This window comes from Schistocerca nitens, chromosome 2 (assembly GCF_023898315.1).
Source record: "Schistocerca nitens isolate TAMUIC-IGC-003100 chromosome 2, iqSchNite1.1, whole genome shotgun sequence".
NCBI lineage: Eukaryota > Metazoa > Arthropoda > Insecta > Orthoptera > Acrididae > Schistocerca > Schistocerca nitens.
In genome coordinates, this window is record NC_064615.1 from 424,258,011 (window position 1) to 424,278,993 (window position 20,983).

Here is a 20,983-nt window from a genome sequence, read left to right on the forward strand (position 1 = left end):
TTTCGCAATACATTTCTCAGGTAATATCTACACATCCTGCTTATTGTAACTAAAAATTATATCATTAAATGGCCCATGGTTTAGAAGATGTGACACCATAAACATTGAGTTGCATGAAAACGTAATTGCAAAGCAAAATTTGCTAGCGATACAAGTGAAATATGTATGAAATACGTTAACCATACATTAAATATATATGACATGTGCGTATGCGGGCAACGACGCGGATATAGAGCTCCTCCTATACCCCTGGATTGATTTCCGCAAATTTGGCACACGTATTACTACTGTCAGGGAAGAAGTACTGTGGTGGTACGAACCAGCAACTTCATGTTGGTGTGGGTTTCACAAGGTGGAGGGAGAATGGAGGGAGGAAGAGGTGAACAGAGACAGGGAAGGAGGAGACGGACACGGGTGTGAGGGAGGAGGAGATGGACAGAGAGAGAGAGAGGAAGGAAAATGGAGAAAAAGAAAAGGAAGAGCGGATAAGGGGTGGCAGGGATGGACTGAGAAACGAGGAAGAGAGGAACGCATGGACGGGGCTGGGCTGGGGGTGAGGGGGGAGGAAATGAGCAAATGGACTAATAGATTTGGATTAAGATCATACTCGTACAGTAAGCTAGTGCTTCATTCGTTCTGGTTAGTTGAATTTACTTGGTGCTCATTGTCAATGCTTGTTTCATTTATTACCTTCTGTTTTACTTGAAGTTATGTGGACGTTGATGTTTAAGTTTTATTCATACCCTCTTATATAGAACTAACCTGTTATTCCAATTTAAAATCAAAATACGTGCGTTACCTTCTATCTTTCTATGATTTGCATTCTGATGAATGGCGTGTTTAGCTATTAACGGCCGGCCGGTGTGGCCGAGCAGTTCTAGGTCCTTCAGTCTGGAGCCGCGCAACCGCTACGGTCGCAGGTTCGAATCCTGCCTCGGGCATGGATGTGTGTGATGTCCTTAGGTTAGTTAGGTTTAAGTGCTAAGTTCTAGGGGACTGATGACCTCAGATGTTAAGTCCCATAGTGCTCAGAGCCATTTGAACCATTTTTGGAGCTATTAACTGATGTGTTTACTGTATGTTCATTCATGCTCAATGTATTGTTTTGGAACATAAGTTTACTGAAATCTCTTTGTCTTTTCAAGCAGTACCTGAACTCAAAATGTCCCTTATTGATTTAATTGTCTGTCAGAATTTCTGCGCCATGTTATAATTCCAAACCTATAGTGAATATTTCTCAGGTCTCAAATACTGAATCGTTGTTGATGATTTTATAGTATTTATTACTGATCGTTAAATTTCACATATTAAAATATGCTTATAGTAACAGTTGGCTTGAATCCTTACGTCTCTTTTTTCTGGAGGAAGTTTTAGGTTTTTTGTGGCCTGGCTCCTTACCACTCCCATATGTTCATTTGCTTAGGTATTTCAAAAATGCTACCATTCGATCGAAATGTTCATGGTATAATACCTTTCATTTCCATCTACGTTCAATATACTGACGGGAAAAAGTCGCATCATCAGGAAGGAATTGTGCGAGATAACCGAAAGTTGGTAAGAATGTTTCTATGGTTGAAAGATAATCTATATTCTCGCCAGTAGCATAAGAATGGCGCTAGTAGCTGCATCCAAATCAGGTGTGCTTTAAATTGGCGCTGAAACGGTCGTGAGCGTTATTTACCTTTCAAGTTGCAGTTGGAACGAGGAAGACGCTACCATCTGCAGCTCACCGGTTTTGAACAATGCCGCTTAGTAGGGCTACGAGAGTGTAGATATTCTTCCCGTGATAGTGCAGAAAGACTTGGCAAGGATGTAGCAACTCTACATGATTACCGGTTACTGGTAGTTGTGGTCGCGGGAAGGTACGATCGCGAGAACACAAGGATCCGGACGGCCACGTGGGACAAACGAGAGGGAAAGCCGTCGTGTTTATCGTGTGGCTGTGGTGCATTGTACTGAGTCTGCTGCAGTAAATCGAGCAGCAAAATCGGGGACATAAGGAACTGTAAGTGTGCAGGCTTTCGTGGCCGTTGTCATTAAAGTTATAAATCTTCTGGGCTGTTAAGCCTCTTCATATTTCCTCTAAAATAATCAACGTTTCGACAACTCTGCTGGGATCTTCTTCAGGAAGTTTCGGTGTCCACTACTGCTAGAGCACTCTTCCAGTAACAGTGGACACAGGAACATCCTGAGGAAGATCCCAGCAGAGGCGTGGAAAAGTCCATTACTTCTGAGGAAATATGACGTGGTCTAACAAAAAATAAATAAATAAATAAATAAAATAAAGAATGGTTCAACTGGCTCTAAGCATTATGGGACTTAACATCTGAGGTCATCAGACCCCTAGACTTAGAACTACTTAAACCTAACTAACCTAAGGACATCACACAAAACCCAGTCATCACGAGGCAGAGAAAAGCCCTGACCCCGCCGGGAATCGAACCCAGGAACCCGGGCGCGGGAAGCGAGAACGCTACCGCACGACCACGAGCTGCGGACTGACCGCCTTTACCGAACTTGTTAGCGGCCTAGCCTCACTGGACCTACAGCTGGAGTCATCGTCTGGAATGTAATTTAGTAAGACAGCAGGAGCACTCTCGTCATTATCCAGCGGTCGCTGACTGCAGTTTTGTATGCCATTCTGGTGATGCGACCTGTTGTGCTGCCGTTCATGAACAGCAGTCCGGTGGGTGCTCTCCAACAGGATGGCGCTCGCCCACACACCGCTGTTGTAACACAACATGCTCTCCAGGGCGTCGACTTGTTGCCTTGGCCTGCTGAACCTATAGATCTGTCTCCGATCGTCCATGTAAAGGACCTCAGCGAGAATCATGCACAAATAGCATTTGTCGTTTCTGTATTGACCAAGTGCGATATGCATGGAACTCCATGGCACAAACTGATGTCGTCACCTGCACAAGAAAATGCATGTACTTTACAAGTTTGCATTCAACGTTCTGTCGATTACACCAGGTTACGAGTGCAGCTGCATTCGGATTTGCAATGGCTGCTCTCGCGCTTACAGCCTACAACGTCTATCACTTACATAAGGTTGCGCCGAAAATGTATTCCCGAAGTTCTGTTACTCCACATTAGTAATTTCTTGGAGGTGAAGCCGGCCGGAGTGACCGAGCGGTTCTAGGCGCTACAGTCTGGAACCTCGTGACCACTACGGTCGCAGGTTCGAATCCTGCCTCGGGCATGGATGTGTGTGATGTCCTTAGGTTAAAGTAGTTCTAAGATGTAGGGGACTGATAACCTCATAAGTTAAGTCCCATAGTGCTCAGAGCCATTTGAACCATTTCGAGATTAAATTTGTTTACTTCTGCGTAATTTTGATTCCTTTCCCTTTACGTGATCGTAGAAATGCGTCGAACAAAGTCTTGTAACGAAGTAAGAGCAACGCAGCCCCCTGCGGAGGCCGTTGCCGCCCTGCCGGACACGCTACCAGCCGCAGCAGCGTCTGCCCGGCCAGCTGCTTAGCCCGCGGAGGAGCATCGGCATTCGGCCGGCGTCGCCGCTGCAAATGGTCCCCCTCGCGACCGGCCACTTGGGCGGAAATTGTTTCGCCGATACGCCGGCGCGGCCAGCCATCTATTTCATCGCGCTATCCGCGCCGCGGCGCCTCGTTGGCGCTGCTCGCTGCGGCCCGCCCTCCATTGCAGCCACAGTCCGGCTCCGGCTACAAATCACTCATTCCCCAGCCCGTAACGGTCGCAGCGGCTGCCGAGCTGCCGGCCACATGAATCATGGAACGCTGCGTGGATTGCATTTTCGAAGTCGCCCGTGTGATACTGCCCGTGTTATAAACATCACCGGATCGCCGGTATGTCTCAGCAGTGCCGGAGCTGAAGACACAGCAGCGCTTCAGTCGCGAAATCGCATACACTGTGTGACTTAGTATCTCGACCATGGCTAAAAGACATTGTAGACGTTGCGGCTTCCGAAAGTTCTCTTTTAGGTGAACGAACGTGGTGATAGCGGTGGTAGAAATTGAAATGGCTGCCAGCTCTGATTCCCAGTTAACAGCTACATTTGACCTTATCCGCTAATTGTCAAGTCTTCCTTGCACACTCTGTGGTTCTACAGTGGATACAGGAGCGAGGAACAGATGCCGTTCATGAACAGAGACTTCAGATACTAATTTGTTATACGTGTAACACCAAATAGTAAAAATGATACATAACTTTGTTGGTAAAGTTGCAGCATCAGTTGCTAACAGTAGCTTTGAATGAGGATATATATAAATATACAGAAAATTTATAAATTTGTCACTCTCCAGTACAATGGATACTCACAAGGTGGTAAGCCCTGGCCATTATGAAAGTACACTACTTGCCATAAAAATTGCTACACCAAGAAGAAATGCAGATGATAAACGGGTATTCATTGGACAAATATATTATACTAGAACTGGTAAGTGATTACACTGTCACGCAATTTGGGTGCATAGATCCTGAGAAATCAGTACCCAGAATAGCCACCTCTGGCCGTAATAACGGCCTTGATACGCCTGGGCATGGAGTCAAACAGAGCTTGGATGGCGTGTACGTGTACAGCTGTTTATGCAGCGTCAACACGATACCACGGTTCATCAAGAGTAGTGACTGGGGTATTGTGACGAGCCAGTTGCTCGGCCACCATTGACCAGACGTTTTCAATTGGTTACAGATCTGGAGAATGTGCTGGCCAGGGTAGCAGTAGAACATTTTCTTTATCCAGAAAGGCCCGTATAGCACATGCAACATGCGGTCGTGCAATATCCTGCTGAAATATAAGGTTTCGCAGAGATCGAATGAAGGGTAGAGCCACGGGTCGTAACACATCTGAAATGTAATGTCCACTGTTCAAATTGCCTTCAATGCGAACAAGAGGTGACTGACACGTGTAACCAATAGCACCCCATACCCTCAAAATGGTTCAAATGGCTCTGAGCACGATGGGACTTAACATCTGTGGTCATCAGTCCCTAGAACTTAGAACTACTTAAACCTAACTAACCTAAGGACATCACACACATCCATGGCCGGGGCAGGATTCGAGCCTGCGACAGTAGCAGTCGCGCGGTTCCGGACTGAGCGCCTAGAACCACGAGACCACCGCGGCCGGCCACCCCATACCCTCACGCCGTGTGATACGAAAGTATGGCGACGACGTATACACGCTTCCAATGTGCGTTCACCGCGATGTCGCCGAACACGGATGCGACCATCATTATCCTGTAAACACAACCTGGATTCATCCAAAAAAAATGACGTTTTTCCATTCGTGCAACCAGGTTCGTCACTGAGTACATCATCGCAGGCGCTCCTGTCTGTGATGCAGCGTCAAGGGTAACCGCAGCCATGGTCTCCGAGCTGATAGTCCATGCTGCTGCAAACGTCCGAACTGTTCGTGCAGATGGTTGTTGTCTTGCAAACGTCCCCATCTGTTGACTCAGGGATCGAGACGTGGCTGCACGGTCCGTTACAGCCATGCGGATAAGATACCTGTCATCTCGACTGCTAGTGATACGAGGCCGTTGGGATCCAGCACGGCATTCCGTATTACCCTCCTGAACCCATCGATTCCATATTCTGCTAACAGTCATTGGATCTCGACCAACGCTAGCAGCAATGTCACGATACGGTAAACCGCAATCGCGATAGGCTACAATCCGCTCATTATCAAAGTCGGAAACGTGATGGTACGCATTTCCCCTCCTTACACGAGGCATCACAACAGCGTTTCATCAGGCAACGACGGTCAACTGCTGTTTGTGTATGAGAAATCGGTTGGAAACATTCCTCATGTCAGCACGTTGTAGGTGTCGCCACTGGCGCAAACCTTGTGTGACTGCTCTGAAAAGATAATCCTTTGCATATCACAGCATCTTCTTCCTCTCGGTTAAATTTCGCGTCTGTAGCACGTCATCTTCGTTGTGTAGCAATTTTAATGGCCAGTAGTGTATGTAAATGTTATTCAACTGGCAAACACATAAAATGCGGACAATGTATGAATGTTCGAACGTATGTACACCCGCCGCTGAAGCTCCGGTGAGGGGATGCTTGCTTCTTATTTGCAGCGGCTTAATCGTTCATCGCAACACGCTCGTGCCGCGGTGGTAGCTGTGGTAAACGCGGCAGCGTAACCTGGTGGCGCGCGTATTTGAAAGAGTAGCCCACCAGATAACGGCCGATAGTGACCTACTCTCCCGCTGTCTTGACCGTGGCTGTCATCGGACCTTATTTCATCGAGCAGGAATTGCTGATTATTAATTTAAGAGTTGTAGGAAGCAACAGGGATATTCTAGAGACCACAAGAAGGAATGCCCTACTGTGCAAGCACGGTTAGCTTTACCGTCCCTATTCATCGATATGCAAATCCTTACATTTATGAAAGATCACAGTTGAAATGATCGTGGTTGAATTACCTTTAGTGCGAAACAATATTAACCTGTGTTCTAAGCTCCATGGATGCTACTGATAAAAATAAGCAAATACAAAGGCACACAAATGGTGGAAACTTCTATGCTAGTGAACACTACGGACCGACTCCAAATAACAATGCAAGCTACTAGGACGAGAGGGCCTCTCCCGCCAGTTTTTCTTGACAGAGAATCGCCAACATTTATAGTTCGACGGCAGAAAGAGGAGCCTTCATCTTATCGAGAGGGGAGGGAGAGATTGGTGTTACTCCGGCTTGAGGAAGCCTTGGCCTGGAATTCCAAACAACGGCTGCAGCAGCCTTTGTAACTGTTGACCATATTGAAAGCTACTAGGAATATTTCGATCAAGAATCGAAAAATTACTCTACCCAACGAGACAACAGTCCTCTGGGTAGGCACGTCTACGGTGAAGTCTGATAGCTGGCGAACATTAGTTTGATATGGCTGAATTGACGATTAGTTTCATTGTCTTTCTGAGTATTAATCGTACGGACTTTTGTGACACGTCAGACGATTTTTAAATTTGTGAATAACTTGAATCTTCGATCAGAAAAGTAAAACGTATTTTATCAGAAAGGTTGCACATGGTGGGAGTCGTTTCTAATTCACATGTTCAGTTAGGTTAGAGAAAAGCCTCTGCTGTACGGCATGTCCTGTAAACAATATTCAAAGCTGGCTAAAATAAGGACGAAGCTTTGGTATGACAAAAGAAGCCACGAAGGGCGCACGTGTCGGGCCAAGGAACGCAGGAACGAATATTTATCATGCGAAGCCTGTAGGCGAAGAAATAAAATTGATGGTAGAACATGTGAGGCGAAGTCCTGAGGCACTTAAGGATAAATAAAGTGGCAGAAAGCAGTAAAAGGTTAATAATGCGGAAACAGAAAGGAAAATCTGTTATAGAGAGAGAGGGAGGCGCTTGTGATCGAGACTGCGTGACGTCATGAAAAGCCAGTGGAGGACTTCGGGTATATTCCGCAGACGAATAAGGTGACACTTTATATTTCCTCCATACTGTTCAGTGGTACTTAAGTAAATAAATTAGTGAAATCAAAGTGAAGTATTAATTAGAAAATAAATGAAAAACTTGGTTTATTTTAGAAGAGTTACATACTGGCAAGCAGCGGGCAGAGCAGAAGAGACAATGACCTTGAAGTCAGCACGTTCAGGAGGAGCCATCGTCCTCCCCACATAAGCGGAAGCTGTCGATTCAGCCGTCAGGGCATCGCCCGACCGGCTCACGTCAAGAAGATTCTTCGAGAAGCTTTTCAACGTGACAGAAGAGGCAATGACCCTGAAGTCGTTCACCTCCAGTGAACTGAAGTGAATAAATACGCGAGACGCAGTGGGCCCGACAAGGAGAAGAGAAGAGTAGCAGTAGTTTTCAGTCAGTTTCCGTGCTGAAGACCGTCATGCAAGAAGAGACTACATCATACACAGACGCACCAAGTCCGCCGCTGTAATGGAATAGCAAGCAGCAGCCTCGGCGCCAGAAGACAGAAGTTAAAAGGTATTTGAAGACTGATTTTTACGTAACCGGGTGACTCGTGAGGAGCAGTCACCTGTGAGCTGGGATGAAGATCTGACAGCCGAAGACTGGCAAGAGGGAGTCCGTTGTTCGATTTCGGGACACTGGACTTCACCGCCGCGCCACTCCGCTGGCCGACGCACAACACTGACACACGCAGCCGCTTATAAAAGAGAAACACTGGGACGCCACATCCAAGGTATCACCATCCGATGCACGACTTCGTTCTCAGTAATTAAACGGGCCACCGCGCGCTGCGCGTCTCCAGTTAACTGGGCGAGACGGCGACACGAGAAAAACACCGCCAGGCGTAATCTGACGCCGCCGCTGCCGCAGCAGAAGGCTTCGCAAACGACACAGCTGCCGCTCTCCGAGCCAGAACATCCAGTAAGAAACAGTTGTACAAAACTTTCAATAAAAGTTTTCTTATCTAAAAAGGCTGTTTCGTTCTACCTCATACCCGAGCCAAGGAAGAACCCACCCTGCCCACATGTTGTTAAGAGAGAGAATTTAATTTATTTAGGATTTTCACCCTGACATAATGCTTTAGAATTAAATACCCATTGCAGTAATGCTCATCCTGACAACTGACTAGCATCAAAAGAGAAAACCCAGTTACATTTAGTGACAAAAGTGTTACAATACAGCCTCTGCAACATTTCTGAAGAATATCGATCCAAGATAGCCAATGAAGTGATTTGAACCCCTTTCACATTACATAATGTCAAAGAGGAAAAGCGAAATAAATCTAGTGGATAGAGGGTCTATAATAGACAATTCAGTTCGTAGAGAATTCAGCGGAAGTCAGACTGTAGGGGTCGACGTTAAGAACTGGAGTTAGACAGGCGCTGTTATTCTTAGTAGCATGTGGATTTCATTTGGCAGACTGAGGTGATATGCAGTAATAGTCACTGTGTAAATGTGTTTTCGAGTGCTTACTCTCCTTGTCATCCTCTAATCTGTTATATTCGTCTCAGGGAATGTATGTCAGACAATCAGGTCTCTGATCAAATGACTGAATTCCCTTGAACGCGAACCACTCTAGTTCAATCCCTGTCACAACCCGGGCTCGGAATGCGACGATACTGTGAAAGTGCAAACACGTCTTCCAAGGAATTAATAATGTCTTGAACTCAATTTCTTTTTATTAAGTGTTCAGTATATGGGACAGAGGCTCCACAAGTGCTTTTATGTTTTTATTTTAGATTTTTTTTCCATTCTTTCTGAAGGGTGTAAAAGTTCCAGCATCTACTTCTGAGTTTCTCAGACATCGTACTATTCTCACTCGCGACCGCTGCTGGAATTTACGCATGAGACAAATTACAGGACTTACTCTTTGGAAGCCTTCGTAGAAAAAGTTTATTGGCGCATACGGATCGATTTTATGCAATCCTAGAAACTTTGGCTCCTAGGACTCTCTACTCCATGGCTACCAAGCAAGCTCAGCAACGTGGCTCGCAATTGTGTGTAAATCAGAGGGGATAAAAGTTCCCGCAGCCGGAAGATAATGGTCAGACGTGCAGCCCATTCTTTCAATTAAAAAAAAATGCAAAACTAGTGCTAGAATTGTTCGTTTATTTATACATCCTAAACTCGTGAGGATAGCAAGAGCTGTAGTAAGACGTCACGAAATTAGCCAAATATCTCAGATGGGTGGGGTTGGGAATGACGGAATCTGAATTAGGAATCTTTGGTAGACGATTTCCAGTTCTAACATTTGATTATAACCGACGGAAACCTCTCGAAAATCAAACCGAAGTCAGGTTGAGGGGCTGTAACTATTTCGATGTATTGCTGTGACAATTTCTGATGCACCAGATAGAAAAAAAAATTATGTGTATCTATAATTTGAAGAAGGAATTTTTTGGAATGTATGTTCGATTTACAGCATTATACACTGAAGAACCAAGGAAACGTTATAGGCATGCGTATTCAAGTGTAGAGATATGTAAACAGGCAGAATATGGCGCTGCAGTGGGCATCGCCTATATAAGGCAGCAAGTGTTCGTTAGATGGGATAATACTGCAACAATTGCAGTTTATCAAGTTCGAACATGGTGTTACAGTCGGGGCACGGCCGTTGGGGCACAGTATCTCCGATGTAGAGATGAAGTGAGGATTTGTTTCTACGACCAATCACGAGTGTACCGTGAATATCAGGAATCAGGTAAAACATCAAATGAGACTTCCTGGCAGATTAAAACTGTGTGCGCCGACCGAGACTCGAACTCGGGACCTTTGCCTTTCGCTGGCAAGTGCTCTACCATCTGAGATCCCGAAGCACGACTCACGCCCGGCCCTCACAGCTTTACTTCTGCAGCTCAGATGGTAGAGAACTTGCCCGCGAAAGACAAAGGTCCCGAGTTCGAGTCTCGGTCGGCGCACACAGTTTTAATCTGCCAGGAAGTTTCATATCAGCGCACACTCCGCTGCAGAGTGAAAATCTCATTCTGAAAACATCAAATCTCCGACATCGCTGCGGCCGGAAAAAGATTCTGCAAGAACGGGGCAAACGTTGACTGAATACGATCGATCAACGTGACAGAAGTGCGATCCTTCCGCAAATTGCTGCAGATTTCCGTGCTGGCCCATCAAAAAGTGCCAGCGTGCGAACCATTCAACTAAATATCATCGATATGGGCTTTCGAAGCCGAAGACTCTCTCGCGTACCCTTAACGACAGCGCGACGCAAAGCTTAACGCCTCGCCTGGGCCCGTCATCAGCGACATTGTAGTGTTGATGACTGGAAACATGTTGCCTGGTCGAACGAGTCTCGTTTCAAATTGTATCGAGCGGATGGACGTGTACGGGTATTGAGACAACCTCATGAATCTATAGACCCTGCATGTCAGCAGGGGACTCTTCAAGCTGTGGGGCGTGTGCAGTTGGAGTGATGTGGGACCCTTGATACGTCTAGATATGATTATGGCAGGTGACACGTACTTAAGCATCCTGTCTTATCATCTGTATCCATTCATGTGCATTGTGCATTCCGACGGACTGGGTCGATTCCAGCAGGAAAATGCGAGATCCCATACATCCAGAATTGCTACAAAGTGGATCCAGGAACACTGAGTTCAAACACTTCCGCTGGCCGCCAAACTCCCCAGACATGAACATTATTCAGCATGTCCGGGATGCCTTGCAAAGTGCTGTTCAGAAGTGATCTCCACCCCCTCGTATTTCTGGAGAACCCTGCATGATTCATGGTGTTAAATCCCTCCAGCATCACTTCAGACATTAGTCGAGTCCATGCCATGCCGTGTTGCGACAATTCTGCGTCCTCGCGGGGGCTTCAGACGATATTAGGCAGAAGCAGCAGTTTCTTTGGCTTTTCAGTGTACGCCGATGACTCACAAACGCTGGGAGAAGTGGAACGCAAAAAAAGAAAAAAGAAAAAAATACCGGAACATCTAAGAGAGGGTGCTACAGTAGATTGTTGAGAATTTGGTGGACTGGTAAGATAAAGAATGAGGCAGTTCTCTACAGAACTGGCAAAGAAAAGAACATAAGGAAAATACTGACAAAAAGTAAGGGTAAGTTAACAGGAGATGCAATATGACGTTAGGAAATAACAATACCCATGGTACTACAGGGAAGTGTAGATGGTTAAAACTGTAGGGGAAGATAGAGAACGGAATACATCCAACAAATAATGGACTAGGTTGATTGGAAGTGCTATTCTGAGACGCGGAGGTTCGAGCAGGAGAGGATTTCGCGGCGGGCCGCAGTTAACCACTCAGAAAACTGAGGACTCAAAAAAAGAAAGAAAAAAAAGGTGTGATTATATTTGTATGTAAGCATGTATGTATGAGTTTGTTTGGTATGAAAGTGAACTGGGAATGTTCCTCGAGTGTACGCTTGAGTGCTCTACCTGGAGAATACTATATCTACGAACACAAGATGTTTGGTCGGTGTTTCAGTCAAATGACTGTTTTTAGAACCACATAGATCAATGCGGTTTAGAAAACGCCATAAGCACTTCCGACTTATTCTACTATTTTTGTTGTTGTTAGACAGGAGGTTGTGCATTGCGGTGCGCTTTTAAATATTCCACATTCAACACATTTAAGTACTGTCCAATATATTAAAACTATTTCAAATACATTGTTAATTCTTCACTATCTGGAGTTTGTGGTGCATAAAATTCTATATGCTTTAGAAGAATTTATTTAACATATGGACAGTTAAAACAGACTCGGTCGGTGGACCATCATCTTGTATCTTGCACTAGAAAAAGGTCTTGTGACATGGAACATGTGATAATTGCAAATGCACTGTCTTTAACGTCTAGATATGGTTGAAATGACTCTGTGCACTATGGGACTTAACTTCTAAGGTCATCAGTCCCCCAGAACTTAGAGCTACTTAAACCTAACTAACCTAAGGACATCACACACATCCATGCCCGAGGCAGGATTCGAACGTGCAACCGTAGCAGGCGCACGGTTCCAGAGTGAAGCGCCTAGAACCGCTCGGCCACCACGGTCGGCCCCTCTAGATAATTTTACCTATCTTGAAAACACAAATCTGTAAAAACGGAACCTTTATAGGGTAATTTTTCCGCCCTTCTGTCTGTCCCAATGTTAAGAGCCCCTTTTCTCAACAACGTATAAAGATATGAAGTTGAAATTTAAGTGAAATAGTGAAATATACGGTCCTTCGGCATTGTTAATAATTTAAGCTTCTATTTATTTATTTATTTATTTAACCTGATCAGATTAGGACCATCAGGCCCTCTCTTACATCAGACCAGTGTTCCACACATGCAGCATTTCACACATCAGCGTTACATCATGAACATAGTTTAAATGAGAAAATTAGCTTACTCTAGTGAAAATATGAATAAAGAGTAGTGACTGAGACCTAATAAAGTAGATGCGGAAGTATTTTTACAACAGTTGCTATAAATACAGATTATGATAAAAGCAATAATAATAACAGTAAAACAAAAAATCAAATAATAATGATAAACATGACTAAGACCTAATAAAGTAAATGCTGGCAGTATTTTTACATCAGGTGCTATACATACAGATTATGGTGAAAGCAATAATAATAACAGTAAAAAAATCAAATAATAATGACAAACATGAGAAAGATTGGCAGTAGTAATGAAGGTTTGTGCAGATGTACATTAATATCTTGGTGTGTAAAGTAGATGTTTACTAGTGTAGCGAGTTTTGGGTAAGGGAGGTTTAAGGAGGGGGAAAGAGGGAACTAATGAGGTGAAGTGCACTCATGTACAGAGGAAGGCATTACTGTTGCTTAAGTAGAGACGTCATTAACTGTTTTTTGAAGCCGGTCATGTTTTTAAGTTCTCTAACATAACGAGGGAGGTCATTCCAGAGTCGGGTTCCCGCTACTGTAAAGGACTTGGAGAAGGTGACCGAGCGATGCAGTGGAACGGAGAGGATTTTATTATGATGGGAACGCGTGTTTCTGTCATGTTGTGTCATGAGTGTTAGGGACGAGGAGAGATATGAGGGACAGTGTACATTTATAAGGCAGTAGATGAGACAGAGTGTATGGAAATCTCTGCGTTTGTCTGCACGCAGCCAGGACAATTTTGCATATGCTGGTGAAATGTGATCAAAAAGTCGAACGTCACAGATATATCGGACGCAGGCATTCGTGACCAGTTCTAGATGTCGGGAATTTTCCTGAGAGAGGCCTTGTAGGATATTATCACTGTAGTCAATGATTGGGAGTATAAGCGTTTGTACTAATTTCTTTTTCAGATCGAAAGGGAAGAGTTTTTTATATTTTTGTAGGACATGAAGGGATGCTGATGCTTTTTTGCACACTGCAGTTACGTGCTCTGTCCAATTTAGATTTTCATCTATTATTACTCCCAAACTCTTTGCTGAGGGCGAGAATTTAATATTTGTTCCATTTAGGATAAGAGGTGGTACGGATTCCCGATGTTTTGGGCTAATGAGCTTAGAGTGACCAACAAGTACCGCTTGGGTTTTGGATGGATTTAGTTTTAGACCTATGTCCTGTGCCCATTTTGACAGTGCATTGAGGTCAGTATTGAAATTTTCAATAGCTTTCTTGAGATTGCTTGGTTTCGCACTTAGATACAACTGAAGATCATCAGCATACATATGGTATTTGCAATAGGTCAGGACCGATGACAAATCATTGACATAAAGAGAGAAGAGTATAGGACCTAATACTGAGCCTTGGGGAACTCCTGACACTACCTGCCGCCATTGTGATTTTATATTCCCAGACAGGACGCGTTGCTGACGAGACGTCATGTATGAGCGAAACCATTGCACTGCTCTTGGTGAGAAATTTAGACCGCTAAGTTTGGCTAGTAAGATGTCGAAGTCGACAGTATCAAATGCTTTGCTGAAGTCTAAGAAGCAAATGATAGTCGCTTCTTGTCTGTCCATGGCAAGTTTCAGGTCATCTGTCACCTTTATCAGAGCGGACGTTGTGCTTCGATGTTTACGGAAACCTGATTGGTATTCGTCTAGTAGGTTATTAGTAGTTAGGTAGTTGGTGAGCTGGTCATGAACTATGTATTCTAAGGCCTTTGATAGTGCAGGAAGAAGGCAGATGGGGCGGTAGTCAGAGGGTGCTGTGGCGATGTCCTTTTTAGGCAGTGGCTTAATTTGTCCCAGTTTCCAGGCCTCAGGGAAAACACTTGTGATTAATGAATCGTTGAAAATGTCTGTTATAGAGGGCAGTAGTTGGTCAATAATAAGTTTTACCATCTGGGTAGTGATACCATCATGTCCAGTAGATGCTGATCTAATCCGCATTATGGCTTTCTTGACTGTACTGCAAGTGACGTGCTGTAGATAGAATTTTTCTTTGCTACAGTCGTTCATCCCCATGAAGTAAATCAATGATTCTCTGTTTTTTTTTTGCGGATCAATTTTGGTTGCAGGTAATGTGAAGAATCGGTTTAGTTCTTCAGCTGGGACCATGGGATTTTCTGCAACTTTTATTTTGCCTAAACCGAGACTACGGAGATTTTTCCACAGGATAGCTGGTCTACATCTATTGCCAGCTAATGTACGGGCATGTCTGAGCTTAGCGTTTCTCACTGCTTGACTGACTTTGTTTCGTTTCTGCTTGTATACAGCGTGATTTTCAGGTGTAGGGTGTATCTTGTATGCTCGATGTGCAGCATCTCTGAGATTCATGAGCTGTTTTAGTTCATCAGTCAGCCAAGGTGCAGGTTGCCTTTTTACTTTTCTGGTCTTTATTGGAGCATATTTGTCATATAGTTGAGTAATTTTGTTTGTGAAATAGTGGAGTTTGTCGTTTATGTCCATGAGGGGAGTAGAGGTCATCTCCCAAACTATTTCTTGTGCCTCAGTTTCGAGTTCAGGCAAATTTATGCGTTTGAGGTCTCGGTATGTAGACAGTTTTTGTTTCTTTCTATGGCATTCTAGTGAATACGTCATGGAAATGATGTCATGGGCAGACATGCCAGGCGCAGATATTTGAGAGGTGCGGATTATTATGTTCGGAGATTTAGTTGCGAATATCTAGGTCAATGCATTCCAAAGATACAGGCATGAATGTCACGTATTTTTCTACTCACTGACTCTGTTGTCAGTAGATATACATACACTCCTGGAAATGGAAAAAAGAACACATTGACACCGGTGTGTCAGACCCACCATACTTGCTCCGGACACTGCGAGAGGGCTGTACAAGCAATGATCACACGCACGGCACAGCGGACACACCAGGAACCGCGGTGTTGGCCGTCGAATGGCGCTAGCTGCGCAGCATTTGTGCACCGCCGCCGTCAGTGTCAGCCAGTTTGCCGTGGCATACGGAGCTCCATCGCAGTCTTTAACACTGGTAGCATGCCGCGACAGCGTGGACGTGAACCGTATGTGCAGTTGACGGACTTTGAGCGAGGGCGTATAGTGGGCATGCGGGAGGCCGGGTGGACGTACCGCCGAATTGCTCAACACGTGGGGCGTGAGGTCTCCACAGTACATCGATGTTGTCGCCAGTGGTCGGCGGAATGTGCACGTGCCCGTCGACCTGGGACCGGACCGCAGTGACGCACGGATGCACGCCAAGACCGTAGGATCCTACGCAGTGCCGTAGGGGACCGCACCGCCACTTCCCAGCAAATTAGGGACACTGTTGCTCCTGGGGTATCGGCGAGGACCATTCGCAACCGTCTCCATGAAGCTGGGCTACGGTCCCGCACACCGTTAGGCCGTCTTCCGCTCACGCCCCAACATCGTGCAGCCCGCCTCCAGTGGTGTCGCGACAGGCGTGAATGGAGGGACGAATGGAGACGTGTCGTCTTCAGCGATGAGAGTCGCTTCTGCCTTGGTGCCAATGATGGTCGTATGCGTGTTTGGCGCCGTGCAGGTGAGCGCCACAATCAGGACTGCATACGACCGAGGCACACAGGGCCAACACCCGGCATCATGGTGTGGGGTGCTGTAACGTTCCCTGGCAAACTCACGATATTAATAAAATAAAATTTATTTGTACCATATACGCCGCTCTGAGCAATCTGTATATACTGTAATTATTTAACAAAAATATTATTGAATTTTGTGTAAAAGACATTTGTTATTATCGTAATATTTTTTTGTAGTAATATTCTTTCTGTATTTAGGATAGTAATTTTTCTATATTTATTATGTGATTGTAAAATGTGTCACTATCTGCGATAACAGAGATGTGAAATTTAGCCAGAGGAGGATAATATTGTCAAATTACAAAGAAATGTTAATTGTCAGCAGTCATATAAAAGAACCATGTACAGCGTATTCTTTGGTCTTATGTGTGTAGATGCGAATGCGAGAAGAAGCTGTGTTGAAGCGATTCATGAAAGGGTAGATGTCTTTTGTCTCTGTCTAGACTTAGCCGCCATTAGAGGAGGCGTTACGAATTAATGTGAGTTCAATTATTGTTTGATCTAAATATATCAGAATTTATCAAAAGTGTGTATTATTAATGTAAATTAGCTTGCCCATGTCATCTATATTATTTCTTTAAAGAATTTTCAGCATTTTTAGCGGTGTTGCTGGGCTGTGCCGCGACCGATCGATTTGCAGCGGCGGCACATTTAAAAAATTGTTCCGCTAAAGAAAAAATCAACCAAACCCGTAAATCGGGAACAGATAGATAAAAATTAACAGTGAATTAAGAAATTGTTCTTCCTTTACAGTGATCCTGAGACCTAAGAATTTTTAACCTAATAATACATTTGTGCATTCGTAGGCGGATAGTTAATGTTAGTTAACATTGAAATTTAACAATTTTGGTTCTTTCAAATAGCTTAAATGTATAGCGAAGTAGGTTTGATCAGTGATAATTAAATGTCGGCTTGGCAATAATTAACCATTTTCTGCTAATAGAGATAATCTTGTGTTCTATAGTTAACGCCGGGATAGAATTCAGTAATTATTTAACATGAAAATCCACTGCATTTAGAAAATGTGTGCCAAGGCCGAATGATATAAAGGATTTAATTCTCAACTAAATATTCTTAATCAGTTAACATGAGTTCACGTAATCCTTAAATGTACGTAATTCTTTTGAAAGTGAATTTTTTTTATTACCCCACGTAAATAAGAGTGAGGTTCTACAACAAAGTTCGTACTTACAGAAGACAATTAAAGAAAGGCAAATTAATTAACTTAAAAGGAAAATTATTATTCTTTAACGAAATTTCATTCAGCATCGATTTCGTTAAAGAGCGATCTCCTACACTGGCCGTACACCACTGGTGATCGTCGAGGGGACACTGAATAGTGCACGGTACATCCAAACCGTCATCGAACCCATCGTTCAACCATTCCTAGCCCGACAAGGGAACTTGCTGTTCCAACAGGACAATGCACGTCCGCATGTATCCCGTGCCACCCAACGTGCTCTAGAAGGTGTAAGTTAACTACTCTGGCCAGCACGATCTCCGGATCTGTCCCCCATTGAGCATGTCGTCTCACGCGGTCTGCACGTCCAGCACGAACGCTGGTCCAACTGAGGCGCCAGGTGGAAATGGCATGGCAAGCCGTTCCACAGGACTACATCCAGCATCTCTACGATCGTCTCCATGGGAGAATAGCAGCCTGCATTGCTGCGAAAGGTGGATATACACTGTACTAGTGCCGACATTGTGCATGCTCTGTTGCCTGTGTCTATGTGCCTGTGGTTCTGTCAGTGTGATCATGTGATGTATCTGACCCCAGGAATGTGTCAATAAAGTTTCCCCTTCCTGGGACAATGAATTCACGGTGTTCATATTTCAATTTCCAGGAGTGTATATATTTGTGTATATGGGGGGACGGCCGGCTGATGGACTACGAGTTAGTCTCTTGCATGTGAATGACAAATCTCGGGGCGAATGTCGCTCAGAGCACGTACTTTTCAGTTTTCGTTTTAACCTGTCCTTTATCACTCAACGACGTGAGGAATCGCCAAAAACAGTACGTCGCTCGGATCTCTCGTCAACCTGTAGATCCCCACTCTCTATTTGAACGCTGATATGGATCAGGAACACGATAGTCGCTTCAGCAGCGATCAGTAGAAAGACTTGCACCAGGCCACTGCGAGACTCGAAATTATTATTATTATCATCTATATGTATTTATTATTGCTATCTAGAAGCATAAATACGTTTGTATGGAACCCTCACAGAGTGAATCCTACTCTCACTTGTCCGACTTGTCGATGATACTTCTGCTCAGTTTTATTTCACATCCTGTTTGTTGATGAGTTTTAGAGTAATAAACTAACAGATAGACTATTAATTATAGTATCGAAGAAATTTTTTGATTGAAATCCCATTAACTTCCACTGAAATGTTTGCTGCCAGATAAATGACCAATTGTACCTCGGAACATGTTTACACATTTGGAAAAAAATTAAATTTCGCTAGTATTTATTTTTAATTCCAGAAAAAGTTTGCAGAAAGGTAACAGTGAATGCCTTCGTTTAAATATATTAAACTTCTGTTAGGGAATGACTAGAGGCAAAAGTCTGAGAGGTTTACCACGGTACAGGAGGCTCCCCTACTGTCGGCAAATAACAAGTTCTTTACATACGCCGACAATCCTGCCTTAACACGAAGGACAGAGACAAACTTAATGATCAATTGCTTGGAGCTATTTTTTGAGAAATTGCGAGATTCTGCCACTGGACTGATTATGTACCCCACTGTCAATATACTGCCTCAAGCTGGGATCTTCCGCCGATAGTATCCACAGACACAACAGTTAAAACTTAATGGGTGGAAAGTCACAGAAGTACGTTACTTCAAACATCCTTTAAGGTAATTTTTTTCATTAAATATCACTTCCTGCTAGGTGACGTTTCCACTGTCTGATATATGATCATCACCACTGAGCACATGCATCTTCAGAAATCTGCTACACTCGGCCCAAAAATCATAACATGGCCAGTCAGAATTCTACCCCCGCTCAATGGAAAACACTTTCTAGCTCTCGTAAAGTTCCCGTGCCGAAAATAAAATCATTGATGACTCAGTATCGGCACATAAAGAATTCAGAAATATTAGACGCTTTTCAACACCCTATCCACCACCGAAGGCACACTAGGTATTTCCTGTACGAGCAGCCATTTAACTCTTCGAGCTCTATAATTCTCAAAAGGCCCTGATTTTTTTATCTACGTTTCAGACAGCACGAGGAGCTGAATGGAATAATTATCGAGAGTTACGTCCTTTTTCTAGCACTCCTCTGGAAGGCTTTGCTTGCTGTCAGAACTTCCCGCAAGCTGGATGGTTTGTTGATTGATTTGGGAGAGGAGACCAAACAGCGAGTCATCAGGTCCCATCAGATTATGGAACGATCCTTTCAGAGGAACCATCCCGGCATTTCCCACAAGTTATTTCCAACAGGCGCTGGAATACGCTTGCCGCCATGTGACGTCACTAGTGTTTATGCCCGCCTAATAGGCTTTGCTTAGGGAAAGACCAATTCCGTACCTCCAGCGGGGACAAGGCTTACATCTACCAGATTCCAGAAATCAGTCCCTATAGCTTCCTCTGAAGTGAAACAATACGTAGATCATAAAACCCTCGTTCCTCGTAAGCGTGAGACCATTAAAAAGTGTTTATCGTGATGCATATGCAGAAAAGAGAAACAACAGGATGGTGTATGAGCATAGTGTTTAAGTAAATACGAAAGAATCTCAGATATGAAACACATCTAGATGCATTTGATTCAACAGGGTTTTTAATGCCGCACGAATAGGTTTACTGATAAAATTTCGAGACATATTATTCTATAAAGAACCAGGAAATTAGTACTTTACTGCAATGAATTAAATTTGTTGACTTTGTGAAGGTGTTACCCATGTGATGATTGAATAAGTCAACATGCAGATTCCTCTTCTTTTGATACATAATAAATGTATTCGCACGTTAATGTTGTAACAAAATTATAACAATAAGTCCCAAGCTTTATGTCAACAACTGTTTCAACACGAATTGTAAACGGTAAACACCGAAATGCTGCCATGAGTAATATACTCCGAGGCTGGGAAAATCTTCTTGGCTATCTAATTTAACCTGTTCATCAGAATTCTCATTTCTCGTCATGGGTATGTGCAAATTCGAGAAAAATAGCGACACACCGTAGCTGTTCATCAACTTTATCTTGGTAACAGAAAAACCATTTTTACGATTTCGTGGCTACAATAAAGATATTTGTTAATATGTTGCAAAGAAATGTCGGAGTTAAATGGAAAACCCCAATAGTATGTTACTTCCTCTGATTTATCAGCGAGATGAAACTTAAAATTTCGTCCACATAGTTCTTATTTGCGTTGGGTGCTATAAATCAGAAGATGAGGGCACACAGAGTGCTACAAAAAAACCCATAGGCACTGAGTCATCGAATGATATATAAATAGGAATAATGGTGCAGAAGGAGTGTATTATTATTACGAGATATATTTCGAATACAGAACGAAGATCGTCAATCGTCGAAATCCACAAAAACACCTGAGATTCGGTCCCCGTGAAGTTTATTCGATTTAATAAGCAGTGCCAAATATGTATC